This window comes from Halyomorpha halys, unplaced genomic scaffold (genome assembly GCF_000696795.3).
Source record: "Halyomorpha halys isolate HHAL.00 unplaced genomic scaffold, Hhal_1.1 Scaffold545.1, whole genome shotgun sequence".
NCBI classification, from domain to species: domain Eukaryota; kingdom Metazoa; phylum Arthropoda; class Insecta; order Hemiptera; family Pentatomidae; genus Halyomorpha; species Halyomorpha halys.
In genome coordinates, this window is record NW_027109788.1 from 473,733 (window position 1) to 493,179 (window position 19,447).

Below are 19,447 nucleotides of genomic sequence, written 5' to 3' on the forward strand. Positions count from 1 at the left end.
TATAAATATTTTTTGGTTATTTTTTCTCTTGATTTTTATTTTTATTTTTTTTAAATTGGTCTTTACTAATTTTAATTATAAAATTTCATGGTTATAAAGTATTGCTAATAGTTTCGGGTGCCTACTGCACTAGACTATACTCCCCTCCTCCCCCATTATCAACTGTTAAAAAAACATGTAAGGCCAGCCAGGGTCGACCTGGTACTAAAGAAATAAAAATAAAAAAGAGGAGTATTCAGTGTAGGCTTATTTCATTATTATTATAAATTATTTTATTTTATATTTTTTTAAAAAAAGGGACTAGTATAAAATGTGGAGTTTATGTTAATATAACAAAAAATATTTAAAGCATGAATCACTGCAGCGGTTACTGACAAGGGCTTCACGAAATAATTTAGGGATGAATCATACCATATCAACTCAACTCAGGTTTGGACCATATCATCACAGATTTTCTTCAGTTTTGTGTAAGTATCCCAGACTTCCTTAGTTTATGCTGAATAGACAGGAGGAATAGACACTCTTCGTATCAAATGATGACTTATGAATTATAGAATTCTTTTGAACTATAAACATTGCTCCTTTATTAGGAATTACAAGTTGTTTTTGTTCTTCAATTTTTATCCCTTTTATATAAACATTATGATATGCTGACCAAATTGCTGAATTCTGCTCTTTTGTCCCACTAAAAGTATCTATTACTTTGTAAAATTTAAAATATGAAAAAAAATATGGTGCTTAATTTTTTGTAACGAAAATATTTATCATCAAAGGTGTATTAAGATACTTGATATTAAAATACTAAAAGTGATTATACATTACCAGGATAATATTGCAGAAATGATATTTAATAAAGTGTAATGATTAAATACTAATAAAATAACATTTTTGTAATAACTACATGTGTGCATAGACTACACATTACAAGTAAAAATTAATGAATCTAAGTCATTGTTATTTTTAATTACTTTAGTTATAACTTGTAATATGGGGTTTAACCAAGTCAGGATGGCCGAGCGGTCTAAGGCGCTGCGTTCAGGTCGCAGTCCACTCTGTGGGCGTGGGTTCGAATCCCACTTCTGACAGTAATTTTATAAATTTATTCTTTTGTATCAATAATTTACTATTTGCAACATTTCAGTACGCATCAGGCCTGTGTGTGGTGTTTATTGCTTCCTGTAAAAGTTTTAAGTGAATAATTACAATAAACCTAGTGTGACGTATCTGAAAATTTCTGTGAGAACTGTACATAAATCATGATTTCGTATTTAAGGAGGGACCCAAATTCTAATTTTGATAAATGTCAAAAGATAATTTTATTTTTTTAATTTGGGACGTCACTAATCCTTTAGATGCCTCAACGCATTAATATTTACACAGGCGGATCAAAAACAAGAAATAATACTGGCTCTGCAGTTTATCTGTATAATATGCAATATTGCAAGCTCTAAAATTCATAATCAGAACAAGTGAAAATGAATTCATAATAATAACTGATAATATGAGTTAATTATTAGCAATTAAAAATAATAGCAATTGAGATAAAAATAACATTCTAGTTAATATAATTCAAGAATACTTTTACGCAATAAAAAAAAACATTTATTTGGGTCAGAGCTCAAGTGGGAATTACGAAAAATGAAGTAGATCGCCTAACTAAATTTTTTATTAACCTACCTGATGTTACAGAGACTGCCATGTGCGGATTTTTCTTACAACAATTGAAGAAAATATGTTAGATAAATAGTCCCAACATTATCAAGAGTCTTCCAAAGGAAGATTTTATAAGTGGAATGTTTCGCAAATTCTCAGCGAGTTCCAGTTTTTCGAATGGAATCTGTTGAAGGATATAGTAAAATTTTTTTTAGAATTACAACAAATCACGGATTATGCAAGGTACCTTCAAGGTATTAAAATTCTGCGAAATGCGATAAATCAAAAAGAAACCCCACTGCATATTATTTTGGAATGCCCTGAAATCAAAATCAAAAGAAAAAATTCTAAATTTTCTAAATACTTATAGTTACAACGACGTATATAAAAAATAGTTAACATCTAACAATCCTGAAGAAATAGGATATTACACGCAGTACTTATATTCAATAAATAAATATATTTAATTATATTATTTCAAAAATTTTTCGAGACCAGGTAATATTTATCAATAAATCAATTTAATATCCAAAACAGTCTCAACACTATATATTTATTTGTCCTACGTTTCGGCCCTTCTAGCCATCTTCAGGGACATCTTCAACATAAAATTCCTTCTCACATTAATTATTTTCTACTTGCAGGCTATTTTGGCCAGGTCAATTTCTTTATTTAAGTTAAAACCTCTCTATTTAAATTTTAAAAACATTCATTTATTTATTCTATAAGATTGTCCACAATATAAAACCCACACCATATAACAAACCCTTTATTATAACAATTACAAACCTATTAGAGGTTATAAAGGGTTTGTTATATGGTGTGGGTTTTATATTGTGGACAATCTTATAGAATAAATAAATGAATGTTTTTAAAATTTAAATAGAGAGGTTTTAACATAAATAAAGAAATTGACCTGGGCAAAATAGCCTGCAAGTAGAAAATAATTAATGTGAGAAGGAATTTTATGTTGAAGATGTCCCTGAAGATGGCTAGAAGGGCCGAAACGTAGGACAAATAAATAAATAGTGTTGAGACTGTTTTGGATATTAAATTGATTTATTGATAAATATATTTAATTTGAAAATAACAAATAATGGGAATACAAATAAATAAATTTATAACAGGCTGTATGGAAAATTCTAATGCCACTAAAATATTTAAAAAATTTAAAAAAAAAAAATCTTGTAGATAAATCATTTTATTGGCCAAATGACACTACTAAAATATTTACAATATTGGAATTGAGTACCTAAGAAGAGGAAATTAATAAACTAAGACAGTGCTATTTTCGATTTCTTTAGTTGTAACTTGTTATTGTAATCAACTAAATTAGGCGGTGTTATTGAAGATTTTGCAAAACCCTTTAGGTCTGAACTTTTCTTTTTGGCATCTGATGTGTAAAAATTTCTGCTCATGGATTTCGCCTCGTGGATGAAATCGAAAATTCATAATGGAAGATTATTGATTGACCGTGTGTAAAGATGAAAGGAATATGGTCCGGGTGCGGTCAAAAAAACTCAAATAGTAGAATTATACTATTTGAGTTTTTTTGACCGCACCCGGACCATATTCCTTTCAACGAAAATTCATAAGTTTAGGTTTTTTTTTTCATTCAAATACATCAAACTTTTCGTTTGTTCATCAATTAATTGCTGTTTTTTTCAGGTATGTAATTTTAAAAAAACATTTTATTGTTTAAAATATCATAACTTTAGATAAAAAATAACTTTCAGTTTTTGTCGTTAGTGAACATAGGTTGTATTTTTGAGCTTAACTAAATGTTTTTGCTTCTAAGATTTAAAAGGACCATAAATGAGGCATTTTAGGTATTTGTATTCTGATCAAAAATGCTTCAGGGGACTATTTCAGTCGTCAGGATGGCCGAGCGGTCTAAGGCGCTGCGTTCAGGTCGCAGTCCACTCTGTGGGCGTGGGTTCGAATCCCACTTCTGACATTAATTTTATATAGTCGTCATTTTAGGTTTCTAATTTATTGGTCACAAAGTTTTGGCATAAAGTAAGTCCGCATGATTTTTTAGTGATGTCAGGAATAATAATAATAACGCTAAAGGGACTTCAAATTCTTGAGAGAACTGTATTTAAATTATGGTATTTAAGGAAGCAGCTAATTTATAATTTTTAAATACGCTAATTAATTATAAATTACTTTCTCATATGATATATTTCCATTAATTTTTTGTGTCATAAAATTATTATTAATGCATTAAAAGTATATATTTTTTCTAAGTAGATAGTTGTTTTATAAAATTTTTAAAGGAAACTGTTAGTATATTAATTTGATAAAGATTTTTAGTTTAAAGATTGTTGACATGAACAATTATCCTTTATTGTAATTCCCTATTTTTGTGAATGTGACAAATGAATAATAAGGTATTTCAGAAGAAATATTTATAATATTGAATATTTTATATAAAATACAAAAATTATAATTATCTCTTTGTATCAAGTATTTTCTGAAATTATATTTATTTATAATTCACTAAGTCTACTACTACATTACAAACTTTTTTTCATATCATTAAAACTGTAATATGAAACAGTACATGTCACATTGTCTTTTTTAGCATAAATAAAATTTTCGATTTTTTTATATTTAAACTTAACCGAGTCGTTAAGTCAAAACTCTTTAAGTCGACGTTATACGGAAAAAAAATTGGAAAAATTTTAATTTAAATATTCTTGGCCCAAAGCGCAATGGTAAAGGAGCAAAAACCCTCAGAACCCAACTAAAATTAAATATATAAAGAATGTTTTTAATCAAAACACTTTACATTCATCGTTTTGTTTTGGCATTTTCTGACTATGTATTCATGTATTGGAAAAAAAATTCACATGCTTAGGACCACTCCAAGAACCCAATTTAATACACCATTTAAAGAGTGGTCAAATAAAAAAAATTAATATATTGTGGTTTTTTGTCCAGTTGATAATTTATGCAAAAAAATAAAATAAAATAGTTTCAGATTACAAATTATTTTTAATGTTCATTGTTATTGAATGCTGTATATTTAAGTCATACATAAGTCATTTTTATTAAATAATTTAGATTTAAATAGGTTGATTTTTTCGTGTTTAATTATAATTAATAAAATATTAAGGATTATAAAATTTAAAGGGAGTATGTATGAGTTAATTAGTAGCGTTCTAATCAAAAATGCGCCTGGTATCTATTTCCGTTGTCAGGATGGCCGAGCGGTCTAAGGCGCTGCGTTCAGGTCGCAGTCCACTCTGTGGGCGTGGGTTCGAATCCCACTTCTGACAGTAGTTTTTACTTTTTTTTATTTTTATGCTTCTATTATCCTTCATTGATGTCAAATTTATAAAATTTGTGCTTGCCACTGATATTAAATATATTATTATTATTTTTTTATGGTTTATTATTAAACTTAATATTGTACTGCTTTTTAAAATTAATACATGAATACAAAAATTGATTATTATTATTAATATTCTATAAGTAAAAATTTAGGCCATAAAAAGTAAAATTAATATTGTAAAACCATATAAAATACACAAAATCAAGTTCAATATATTTATTTTTAGTTTGAATGCTAATGTAATTTTGAGTAGTACAATTTGTTATGTTTTGTGATTTATAGCGGTAATATATATTTCCGAGAGGGAAGAACATGACGCATTAGCTTGAAACAGGAACTACAACGTCGATACCGAACTTGGACCCCAAAACTTTACTTGTTCTACCAGATCTAATAACTCTGCACTGGCAGGTTTAAAGAGGCAACCAATGGTCCGGCAAGAGCTTTTCTCTTTATTTTCTCACCGTTGGCACTTGGCAAGGACTTGGCTAGTGTAAAGTCCCTTAAGACCCCTGGTAAAGTTTTTAAATGTCTCTCCAGAGACACTTTGTTGTGGCCAGTTTCTTTTATTGTCAGTATCACAAATTGAGTGCAAGTCGCCTTACGATTATTAGAACACTTTCAAGATCAGAGATACAAGGGTATTTATTAGCTATATTTCACAGTTTATTTCGAAACTAGAAGCTTTTTTTTCCAAAGAAGTAATTTAAGAATGGAGGATGATGGATTTATTAATTTCTTCTATAAAAAAGTACATAATTAAGACATTATATAATTTTCAGTTAAAGATTAGACATACAAATATTACATTTTCTTTAACTTTCAAGTTTTAACTGAAATATTTCTATACATATATTAAATTTGATTATTGATAAATATCTCATAATCTTTCAAGATTTCAGGCAATAAGTAGTAGTAAAATGTTTGAGCACATCCTTGCCAAAATCATAAACATAAAACCTAAAATAATGCAAAGTAATAAATAAAAAAATAAAATAAATTTCAGAATATTAAATGATACTAAAATAATGATAATTAAATATTATCTACACGTTCGGATTCTAAGTTTCCCTGACCCGAAAGGAATAGAAACAGAACCTCTTTGAGATGCCAGCGCATCTCTCTCACCGCGTCGTGGTCTCGGCCCGAGTGGCGGCTAGGTAAAAGAGTAACAAAATAAAATCATTTATCAAACCTAATTACCTCTTAAATGATGGAATAAATGAAACCGTTTATAAAAATATAAAAATAATTAAATCGGATTTTATTTGTTTTACAATATGCTCATAGAAATACAAAATAAATTTCTTATTTATTCGAAATTATAAATAATTTTTTTTCATTCTGAGTTCAATGAAATTGTTATGGATTTTACGTGATCTAATTGTAGATTATCTTCTTATTGATATGTCATGGTATTTTTTAATATAATAAATCTTTTTAACGGAAAAGGCTTAAAAATAATAAAACAAACAATTTTATATCGTCCCTTCTGCGAAACATAGAATCTGAAGAATTATCTTTTAATAACTGTTACAATTAGGTAATTGATCACTTTATTCATTTATTTCATATTTAAAAGAAGATGGCTTCGTGACCTTATATTGTAAACTGTTTTTAGAGTTCTACTACAGGATAGTTTCTCTACATCCTGTATCATATCATTATGTCATTATGATCAAATTTACTGGTTGTATTTTTTTAAACAGTTGTAAATATCAATAAATAAATAAAATAAAAAAAAATTTCATATTTGAACTGTAATATTATTAAGTTATTCAATGTTGTGCTATACCATTATTGCTAACGTTATGATTATTATAATAATTAGGATAATTCCGTTCCATTAATGATGGTTAAATTTGAAATACATTTGTTCAAATGTATTTGATACATTACGATATATCATGATGTAAAATTATAAAAAATATTAAAACGTGTGATTGAATAGGTATATAATTTAATATATATTAGTAATTAAATAAAGAAAAAAACAGAAACACTATCTTGAGTTTTAAAAAAATCTGAAAATAACAGAAGTATTTTGTATTGGAAATACAACGATTTTAGCAAAATGAAATCTATCACAGTATAGATTAGCTGAAAGTTATAAAGGATTACAAGAAAAGCATAAATGAACTAAGTACATAACGAAAACGTAGGTATTTCTGTAGTAACTATCATAAGTTATATTATTTTTATTTTTATTTAGTTACAGATGGGTCTTGTGGACCTTAGATGGTCAAAATAACAGTTATATTTTGTTTTCTTCTTTTAACAATTGATTATGGGGTGTATAATCTCGTACAAAAGACACTCCTAACTATTTACAATGCTGCAAGAAAGAAAGAAAAAATTAAGATAAATTAAATAGATAAAAATAACAATTCTTAAGAAGAGAGAAAAAGAAAAGTTAATCACAAAAACTATATCTATGGATTTAACAAAATAAATAATTCACTAGTAAAAATAAAGTTATTTGAGACAAATATAATGAGAAAAAATAAAATAAAATTTATAAATATAGTTTATAACAGGACGTCCTGCAGCAACCTAGGCTCCAGTCTTCGAGATGAGGTTAGATTTCCCAAGTTGTAAGTAACTGTTCCTTTAACTGTTGGTAACTGAAAGTGATATTTTATGAACCGCTTTTTGATATAATCTTCCATTGCTTTTATTCCCGATTCAATTAGCTATTTCTTACAAACCAAGGAGTGGATGGATTTTGAAGACCTTAAACTACAAGGCTAATTATTTAAAGTGAAATAGAATTATAGAAATAAAATATAAAGCACGAAACATGGGCGTTGATGACCTCAGGGTTTTACGCCCTTAAGCCCCAGACAACAACAACAACAACTACAAGTTAGGCCACTTTCATTTACCAATACTTAAAAAGATGAGAGCACAGCACCAGTTTTCTATTTATTTTGTTCTCTATGCCTTCTGATTTAATTGTTTTTAAATCCATCAACTTAGTTGCTTTATATATCACATTACTTTTTTATTGAATAAACTTATACGTTTTTGAGCCTTATTTTTAATTTATGTTATTCGTCATCAAATTATGTCGGAATATAAAACATATGTGAATAAGTTATTGTATTTTTTTTTTAAATAATTATCCTATTGTTAGAAGTAAAACAGTTATTCGGTGAACCATGAGAGTTATCAAAAATATATATTTCCTATATTTGATAAACATTTTACGCTTAAAATTGTCCTTTGATATTGTAAGATTATGAAAGTCAGAAGATTCAATGAATAGTAAATTTCAGACTGCATGCATTACGTATTTTACATTTATGGAAAAAAAAAGGATTGTAGGAAATTGTCCCAGCCGTGGCCGTTCCCTTAAGGGTAGAGGAAATCCCGTATTGCATTATGGGTAATTGGATCGTGAATTTTCCTTTGATTGAGAGGCTACTGGGACTAACGAACCGAAGACCGGCCCATTCCGCCGAGATTACCGCAACTCATTTATGCAATTTATTGCGTCGATGTGGTCGGCACTACGTGTTAATGCAACTTTTTGAAACTCTTCTTCTTCAAAAGCTCTACTCGTTACGGTGTTTAAAAGGAAATTTATGATAACTTTACAGCTCTCAGTAAAATATTTTTGACCGGATTGGACAATTTATCCAATAACATTTGATATTATGAAATAATTAAAACAAAGAAAAGTTAGGAACTATTTGTGTCATTTGTTGGATCCAATATCTTCCATTTTTGTAAGTTTTTAAAAACTAATAGAGTAGAAAAATAGTGGCCTGCCTAATAATTAAACCAGCTCTATTTTTTTACTCTAGTCATAGAATACACTGCATTGTTTTTGTAGTCAAGTTAATTTTTTTTAATAATGTAAATAATTTTGATTATGAAATTTTTTTTTTGTCTATATTTTTATTTTGTAATATTAAATTCTGTTTTCTATTTATAGATATTGGTAATAGGGATCATAGAGATCATTCACACCATATTTACAAATATATAAAATAATCGATAACAGAATAAGAAATAGAAGAAAAAAATAATAATAATACAAATTAAAAAAATAAATAAAATCTTCAATACAATGAATACTATTTACAATATTTACATTCGGCCTGAGAAAATCTGAATCGAGCTCTTTCAACCACTCATGGAGGAAAGAACTGGACTCCAGAGATCCCGGCGCTTTTCTCTTAACTGCAACACTGGTATCAAAAGGCAGTAGAAGAAGAGTGAGGGCACTAGCCGCATATATGACATATTAAACGTACTAAAAAAAAATTAAATTATAAAAGCTGAATAGATGGACATGGTAACTATCATAGAAGAGAAAAAAAATATATGTAAAAAAAATCCTTATATTTTTTATCAGGTTTTATTGTATTGATTTAATATATTTGTTACAGGTGCCATCTTTTATATTCATTTATTTGATTATTAGATTCACGTATTTGATAGATTATGTTCATTTTCGTTATCCTTCTCTTTGTATATATTGATAGTGAGATTTTATTTTTTTATATTATTTTATTTTAGTATGAACTTGACTAGTCATCACTATTACCTATTGCCTACAATGGTGTCGCAGATTGTAATATCTATCAATAAGTAAAGTTTTTGGATATAAGGTATTTAATTTTTTCTTAACTTATTTCTGGTGTAGTGTAGTCTGTATATATGGTATCAATGAATATTTAAAACTCTAATACATAATGTCCTTGATTGGGGCAGCTTGTATAATCATTCTTTAATAAGAACTATTATTCTTACTTGAAAAAAAAAATAAAAGGAATGTTAAACATTTAATAAAAGGGGATAAAGAATAGAAACGTATGTCGAATAAATAGCTGGGAAAGCGGTCACATATTATTCCTTGATGAAATGATAATTTATGCTGGTCACATTTTAATATACGTCTAGCATATTGGTGTCTCTGGCTCAGTATACCTCTAGTTCGGAATAGTACAAAATAATACGAGATTTAACAAAAAGATCTCTTATGAATACATACGAGATGTGATTCGTTATATGAGTCGTTAACAATCAAAACTTGTTGACCCCCAGATATTATAAACGTCTATAGCAAAACAAAAATCTACAAAATACTGATTTCTCAGAATGATGAATTTATAAAAACTTATATTTATTTATATGAGAATCTCTTAGGTACAAAGATACAAATTTACTAAATATATTCAAACTGATAATTTGTAATGTTTTATTACTTTATCAGGAATTTGTCGGGCCCTGAACCCACAAAACATTTATGTGCAGGTTTATGAGTCATAAGTAGTCTTACTTTGTTCCTTAAAAGATAACATTGAACCACTGAAGTTAAAATTTCGCATTGCTGAATGATGATCCAGTGTTAGTAAAATGGGCGAAAGTTAATAAGTATACCTTCTATATGCCGAGTTAAAAGTTCATTTGAAACATAATCATAGGTGCTCAGTTATTTTTCTTTCTCCACCTGTTACTCTCTGATAAACAACGTGTATCTAACTTTTAATGATAAGTCATAATTATATCTTTGATCAAAGTAGAAAATATCAATTGAAAAATGAATATTTAACTGCCCCAGGTGGGAATCGAACCCACAACGTTTCGAACCGAGTGTACTTGGACCAGCGCCCCAACCCGCACGGCCGTCACGTTTCTACTAAGAGCACTAACAATGCTCCACGTTTTGATAGAAAATGAATACCCAAAACTACTGCGACTAGCAGATTTATCAGTTATATTCTAAGGAAGCTGAGGCTTGAATTTAGGCATTTCTGACCCCTATGAGTGGATTAAAGCACATAATATAAAAAATAATACAGAAATTGGTGCAGTGTGAACAGTCCTGACAGTATAATACTAAAAACAGTATCTTTAACCTTCAAAAATAAATAAACTCAGCAGATGAGATGTAGCATAAACTCGGCATGGTTAGGAAAGAGAGGGACAGCATTCCAATGGGCGTCCTCCTGACGTTGAACTAAAATATGTCAGACTATGGGGTCTCTCATCCCACTCCTTTTCACCCTTTATCGATTTAAATCGAGTAGTGGGGTCGCTCAGTGAGTAAAGCGTTTATGTTACTAACTCCTGCGCTCGGTTTCAAAGAGCTGTTGCTGATGATTATTTATTATGTCACATCAGCTGTCAGTCAAGCTTGTGGTTTCAAAAGCACTCCTTTCCAACCTCTATAGAATGGGTATTTTTAATCGGGTGGAAATCTCGCGGTCGAGCATGATCTTTGAAAATCACCTGCTTGCTCAACCGTTGTACAAGAAACAGTACTTTTTTAAAAAGTAATTAACCTCTAAACGTTCATCGATTTAAGCCATACAGGTTTATTTTATTTTTTCCGAGTTGTATTAGGAATTTTATTTATTGCCTTCTATTGCAAACGCATATTAAGGTGTTCATTTGTCGTGAAACTGTTTTTAAGTCTTCTAAATGTGGTTGATGTGCAGTCTTAATGCATAGGTCAGTGTGAATAGTTTCGTTTGATAAGTAGACTATAATTTTCGATACTCCACACATTTCAAATTACCACTCTACAAAAACATGACGTATATAATTATAACTATAACAAAAAAATTAATAAGTACATTATAACACAATTTCTAACCAAATAAAGTATGAATTCATTTGTTAATTTTTATTTTCTCACTACTATTTATCGGATTAATAAAAAATATAATATTTGTGTGTTACATCATAAGATCAAATAACTGAATATATAAATTTATTTAAAACAATTATTGAAGAATCCCTAAACGATAATACACTACCAACTAAACTTGGTAGAAGGTTCTTATAAAGGAGGGATCTACTTATCCTGTTATATCTTAAATATCACCCCTGTCACATTAACGCCAAAACTTTAACTTACCATGAGATATTGTTATTGGAAGACAGTTTGGAAGTTCATTTTTTTCACCTCAAGACTTTAAAATTCCTCTTTCTCGCAGTCATATCACTAAAAGCTTCGTCTTACTTAACTGGCATCTACCCCTCAAGTGTATTTTCATGTAGGCATTTTTCAGAATACAAAACTCCAGGGAATTCCTGCCACCTTTTTTCTCTTAATGCATAGTGTGGATATTGATCAAGATTTTCTTTTTTATAACTTGGCATAAAGTTTATTATCAATTTGATGTTAACTTTACTCATTTCCTGATTTTGGTTTCAAAGGTTAAAATGTGTATTAATTTATCAGTTCATCAACGTAACACTATAAACGTAAAAATACATAAATTAACAATATGATTTATTATTCTATTTATCTGCGGTAATCTAATGATAAGATGAAGAGGAAATAATGAATATTCCACCATATTAATGTACAAATTCCATTTCATATGATTATAGAAACAGAACTTCATGGCATGGCATTCTCTACTCATAATAAGTTTCATTTTTAAAAATACAATAAAACTTTTATTTTCTAATTCCAAAATAACAGTTTTTTTTATTCAAATTTTATTGAATCGTTTTTATAAAGGAGCTTCAGCTAAACTTAAATTTTGTTGATATTTATAAAAAATATTTCAAGGGAAATAAGTTAATATCCTTTCCATGATTTAAACTGCAATGTAAATACAATATACTTTTTAATAGTTTATTATCCGAACTAGTTGAAAAATAAAATCGTATAGTTCCAGTTTACTGTTTTTTTTTTCATTATTGGGCCAAAATATTTTTGAGAATATTTATACATGAGAGGTATATGAAACACAAAATATATATATTTTCATCTCAAGAATCGTACAAACAAGAATTAATATTCAAAATCTGAAACCTATGAAAATAATTTTCAGTAGAACATTCATTCAGGGATATTATAAAATGAAGAATTTAATTAAATTTTTTGTGGACATGGAATATTGATTAAGTTCTTAATAAACGTAAATTATATTTGAAAATTGAATTTTCATGTAAGATTTCTGTAATCAACTTAAGCCCAACACTTCGATTGATAAAATGAAAAGAAATATATTTTCAGCAAATTTAATTATTTTATAAAAAATATTCTGTAATATAAATACAATAAAAAAAATTAATGATATGAACAAGCCCGAGAATGTATCAGTCCAAGCTACTGTATGCGACGGTACCCTAGCTTGAAGAAAGCACTGGCTCAATAAATATTTGAGGTCAGTTCTGCTGCCCCTTCACTCCCTAGTAAGCTAACCCTCCAGCCAGTTCGGTCATGCCAAACTGTATCTAAATGCCCCCTTCCTCTTTTTAAATACTTTTTTTTATCCTCTTGATTGTTTTAATTTTGTTCCTAAAAATAATCAACGCTTTGTGTAGTCATAATTTGAATTAACTGGATAAAAGACATGATTTTTTTCTATTCATCATTTTAGCAGTTCTCCATTTTTCCTTAAATCAATGAGATTGAATAAGATATAGTAATACCTAAATATAAATAATAAAACGAATTATATCCCATTCATAATTAGCTAAATTTATAATTCTATTTTCATTCGTTAATAATAGAGATTTTCTTGCATTAAATGAGATTGTTCTGATTTTTTAGTATGTTGTATGCAATAGATGGCGAATTATTAATCCATGTTTTCAACCATAACAGATATTTATTTCATTTTTAAATTTTCAAAAATAAAAAATAGCTTACTACGATATTGAGCCCAAAGAAAAATGTGACGGTAAAAGTAACTATTTACGTATTCACATTGTATACTAAGTGAGTCAAAATATAAAACCAATCTTTTGTCTTTTGACCCAATAATGTTCAAGATAAGGTTGGTTCAAGCTGGCGAGGTTTCCATTTATAAAATTGCAGTTTGTTTTACCAAAAAAGAAGCGTTAATAATTTACATTGATTCCTATTTATTAATATAAATTTTCTCCTTTTTTTAACTGAATATATTTTTAATAAATTTTTCTCGTCGTTTTGGGGTTCTTTTTTAATTACTAGGACTACCTTTTTTATCTAGCCTTTCTGTTAATTAATTTCATATCATTTATACTTTACCATATTTTTTCTAGTAAAATTGATTTATTGAATAATAATTATACAATTTGCTGCAATTAGGGACAATAAGTATTTAGTTTCAATTTTGACATTCATACCATATATAAATAAGTAAATAATAAATATTGTCCTCATGAAAAAAATATATGTATTAATTATTAATAGTAATTTTAAATATAGACTTATTCTTTTTACACCATTTGCACTGTTAAATCTTAGAACAAATAGACTATGATAAAGGTTATTCTGAAGACGAAAAAAGGATTCCAAAACATCCAGGAAAAATGAATAAAAATAGAAACTATAAAAAGAAAACATCAGAAGCATAATTGTATCAGTACTAATATTTATTATACTATCTTACATATATTTTGAATAATGTACGTAAAAAAAAATGTGAATAGCAGAACTCTTTCGATAATGTTGTATTTTTTCTAATTTATATAAAAAAAATAAGTCTCTCACTGATTTATTCAAATTACATGCTTATTTTCAACACTCTTATTCAGTTAATAGGGATTGTGGAAACTTAAAATTCATAAAAAAAATAGTGGAATAAAAATAGGGGAATTATTGGAGACTACTAAAACATCCACTCTACTCACATTGAGAAAATCCAAACAAGAGATTTCCTGAAACTGTGTACTCAGAAAGAATATATAAAATTTCCTTTTTGTGAGAATGGTATGAAAAAGTAGGTTTGAAGAAACGTTCATTAATTCATCCGTGCTCTTTTAATTAATTCAGTATAGTATACTTAAATCATTTGTCCTAAACTAAATAATTTCAATTTTTCAAGAATTTCCAAAATTGATTTCTTCATCCATATTTTGTTTCAGGTGAAGTGAAACGCGACCATTGCAATAAAACTGTGGACATTTACGAGGACGTTTCGTCGCCGGAGGTGACACCCGACACGTTCGGTCGACCAATGACCTGTTGGTATAGGTTCCGTTCGTTCAGGGGAACTCCTAGAGACTGGATTCTGAGGATACGTTTCAAGAAGTTCAAAGTGGGGACGCTGGTCAACGCAACCCACTGCATAGGAGGATATATGCAGGTAAGTCTCTTCATTTTCAGTTTTTAATATTGTTTCTCAGTTACCACTCAAACGAATTTTTCATTCATTTCATTCAAACGAACAAAAAAATATTCAATTTAATTTTTAATACATTCAGACTTCAGTAATTTAACACTCCTGCCTGAATCTAATTTAAATTATTGAAGGTAAAAATAGCATTGCAGCCAATATGGACGATAGTTTTTATTTTTCTATGGATGTTAGAAACAGCAGAAAGAAAAATCAAAACAATAAAATATTTTTAAAAAATATTACCTAATTATACAGTTTATTCATTGCTGTTCAATTTCTCAACTATATATCTACTCAGGTAATCAATAAAATAAAGAGCAGAACTTAAAAATGTGATATATAATTATATAAATGAATAACATTTGAAAAAAAACAGATCTTGTTTGTCGTATAAAAAAACTTAAGAAAGTTATTCCAACATAAAGGTTGCAACTACGCTAAGAAAACCTTACACTCTTTTACAAATTAATGCAACATGGAGATTCTGGAATTCGAATCGCTTGAGAAGCTCAATTTATACTGTTATAAATATTCTTATTTTTCCTGTCGGTTACTACATCATACGAGATTAGAAAGTCAATATCACAGCATACTAGACTCGAAAGTTAATACCACAACACAAGAGATTAGAAATATATTTAAAATAAATTCAATTTTATCTTGTTATAAAAACAACACTATAATTCTTTTTTTCCCACTCTAGTGTAAATTTTGAACATAAAATATGTAGGGAATATATTTACCCGATTCACTTTAAGGAGCAATCAGTCATAGGGGTCCGTGATATCGATTGTTAATGAAAGTCAAATATCAAACACTGGATATTTATTTAATTATTTAATGATATTTACAACTATTTTCACATAACAATAAACCTAGTAAATTTGAAGATCATCATGATATAATACAGGTGTGTAAAGAAACTATCCATTGTAGCACTCAAATAACTAAATATAAATTTACTTTATTCATAAAAAAAATATATACGAACCTGTATGCCACAAATGGCGAAGAAGAGTAATAAAAAGAATTTACTTAATAAATAAAAGAAATCTGTTGACTGGAAAAGAAAATGTTAATTATTAACGACGATATTAAAAGCTGTAAAAGAAGGATCTTATATTTCTTTAATAAAATTTCAGACTGTTATGTCTTTTTAAATTCAGTGAATTTTTCATTAGAGATTGGGTGTTTTTATACAAGTCTTGATTGCTTTTACTACCTGATGCTACAGTAGCCTAGAGCCGCTGAATAGAATCATAACTGCTTTGGTAGGAAAATGTTTAAATGCTTTCCAAACTTTCTTATTCATGGGCCGTGTGATACGATCAAAATGCAAATAACGGAGCATTCAATCCTGCTCCCAATTCATTTTTAAACTAACCGTAAAACTGCTTTAAGGGAGGAAACAAATTTAGGTGATAAATGCACTGAATAAAAGTTACTTTCCTCCTATAAAATGTAGTTCATTGAGAGCTTTGAATCTATAAATTCACTATTTAATCTTTACTAGTTTATAATTTATTTATTAAAATATATAAAAACAATGAATTTTGGTCATCAATTTCAATAACCAAATTTACTGAGTTCTTGCCATTGTTTCTTTGAAGCTGAGGAAAAAAAAAATGTTTTTATAGTCCTAGCAATTTTTTATCCATTTTTTTCTTTTTTAAATGTATAAGGATTCCGAAATTATTATTATAAACCAATCGGTTAGTTTTTGTGGGCAGAATAAAAGATAAAATATTGCTGATTGTATTGAGTTAGTATAAATTTATTAAAATTACAAAAAACATAAGAAATTAAACGTAGACCACAAAATTTGTTTTTATAAAAAAAGTAAATTACACTGTTTTTACCGAACTTTAAAACAATAAATATGAATTGTTATTTAATTAGAAAATATAATTTTTTGGACTTGAATTTCTGGAGATGTTTGCTACCTCTGATTTCGGGCGTTTACGTAAACAATTATAACTCTTCATAATTTAGCATATCCAAACCATACCAATATCGTTTATTATTTATGCATTTCTAAGGAAAAAATTAATATCAAATAATAAATAAATTTCACACTTTTTAACTTGGCCTACGAAGGTCCGGTATGTGCCATTTCGTGTAATCAATATGTTACTAAACCATTGCTAAGTTTCGTACAGATTTGTGGGGTCGTGTTGAAGTTATTGTAGTTTTTACTTTAAACAAATCGATCATAAGATGAAAATTTTGTTTATATATTTCATTAAAAAGTTATACTAAATGGTTTTTCGTGATGCGACAAACGAATATTAGGTTTGTTTCTCCCAATACAAATATTTTACTCCAATTTGCTAGGTCAGTCCACTGTTTCACTACTGTACTCAGATTATTACAAATTATTAATTATATACCATTCAATTGGTTTTCTTGTGTAGAATAAGAAAAAAAAATACTGCCGATTGTGTTAAACTATTGAGATATATAAAAACAAATATCAGTAACGCTTCGAATAAAGAAGGCAAAAAAAAACAAACATTTTTTAGCGTCCTCTAAAACGCTATGCAACATATGAATTTGAAGAGAAATATAAAAATAATTTATTTGACAAGTTTGTATTTAACAAATAGCTATAAATATTAGGATATCACTATTGAAACAATTACGACCGACTGAATCAAACTAGAAAGTAAATATATTTTTGGATTCCAATGATTGTTCGTAAATAAGACGCTATAAAAACAATCTAACTTCCTTTTTTACAAAAAAGAAAGGTTCCGCCTAGTTTCCTGAAAGCGTGTTTTATTATTTTATTATTAGTCATGTATACATTTTATCTCATTTTTGTTTCATTTTGCACAAAAAAAACAAAAAAAAAACGAATATTACATAATTACCCCACCATGGTAAATATGATAGGGATACAGTATTGAAATAATTTGGACAGAATGGTCTAGTTAATTATGGTAAAATATTTTTATGGAGAAAAACAAACCTTTGTTTTTCAATTGCTCGGAAAACTCTTTAGCGGGACTTACTCCTCTCCCTTACGGGAGAAATGCATGGATATAATTTTCTTAGTACAAACTATTACCTAATTGGTGTCTCTTATACTAAATGAACAACATGTTTATTTAAGTTTTCGGCTGTTTGATGTTGAATGAAAAAGCAGTTACATATAACAGTACGTAACGGTTGTTTAAAATGGATCATTAATTGGCGGCAATTCGTTGGAACATCATGCCCAAATACTTTAAACAATTAATTTAATACCATGTGTCATTAAAAAAGAATAAGAAGCTTTTATTTTATTTTATTGGAAGAACGCTGATTGACCGTGTGTAGTAATAAATGGAATATGGTCCAGGTACTGACAAATGAAGCTGAAATAGTAATGACTATTTTAATTGAACCAACGTTTCGGCCCATGTTGTAGGGCTTCGTCTGGGCTGTTTTGACAGAAGTCAAAGTCACTAGCCCTACAACCTGGGGTGAAACGTTGGTTCAATTAAAATAGTCATTACTATTTGAGTTTCATTTGTCCGTACCCGGACCATATTCCATTTATTTTGTTTTATGAGAGGGCAAGATGGTAGTGAGGGGCAATAAATAATAATAAACACAAATAATTTAATTTTTTTTTTAAAACAATTTGATCTGAATTTCAGACCTTCATCTGGATTGAAAAAAAGATAACAACTCTAAGATAGTTAAAAAAAAAAAGATGAAGAAGATAAATTTAATATTGCAAAGATATTAAATTATTAAAAATAAAACATCACTTTATGCAAATAATAAGACTGAAGCCCAGACTGCTGCAGGACATTCTGTTATACATTTTTAATAAACATGAAATTAATTCATAGTCACACTACCACTGTTTACTTATTATTATTATTCATTTTATTTATTCATTATTATTATTTTTTTATTTTTCTCATTTCTTCTCTCTTCCCTTTTTAAAATTAATTTGTTTCTTTTTACTATTAGAAGACAATTGTTTGTTTTATTAAAGTGTACCAATATCATTATTTTTTTTTATTAATTTTACTTTCCTCTTTTTTTAAGAAGCATTATTCTTATCTATTTATTTTACTATTATTGTTTTTTCTTTTAATAAGAACATTTTATACAGTTAGGGATGTAATTAGTATGACAATACCATGTAAGACCCACCAGGCCAATCTGGTATAAAAATAAAATAAATAAAAAATTATGCAAATAATGAAAAAAAAATTGAGATCAACATAATGAGAACCGTAGTGAAGTAAAATGCACACCTGAAATGACGAGAAATATGAAAATATATACGTAAAATTAACCAAATTTTTAAAAACATTTATAACATTTTTTTAATGTTCATTCCTGGTTTTAATTGTCTTACTCTATTTTATGGTTA

The 19,447-nt window shown here is 28.1% G+C and overlaps 1 long non-coding RNA gene and 3 other non-coding genes across 4 annotated transcripts in view; all 4 read left to right on the forward strand.

The window, feature by feature from the left end:
* LOC136795893 (uncharacterized) overlaps positions 1-15,035 on the forward strand; it is a 251,538-nt gene extending 236,503 nt beyond the window's left edge. Inside the window, exon 3 of the long non-coding RNA XR_010843606.1 lies at positions 14,819-15,035. This is a non-coding gene — a long non-coding RNA (uncharacterized lncRNA). The remainder of the gene's footprint in view (positions 1-14,818) is intronic.
* TRNAL-CAG (transfer RNA leucine (anticodon CAG)) lies at positions 1,003-1,085 on the forward strand. The gene has a single exon. It is a non-coding gene; the product is annotated as a tRNA-Leu (tRNA).
* Positions 3,528-3,610, forward strand: TRNAL-CAG (transfer RNA leucine (anticodon CAG)). The gene has a single exon. It is a non-coding gene; the product is annotated as a tRNA-Leu (tRNA).
* On the forward strand, positions 4,855-4,937 carry TRNAL-CAG (transfer RNA leucine (anticodon CAG)). The gene has a single exon. It is a non-coding gene; the product is annotated as a tRNA-Leu (tRNA).
* Positions 15,036-19,447: the final 4,412 nt, after the last annotated feature.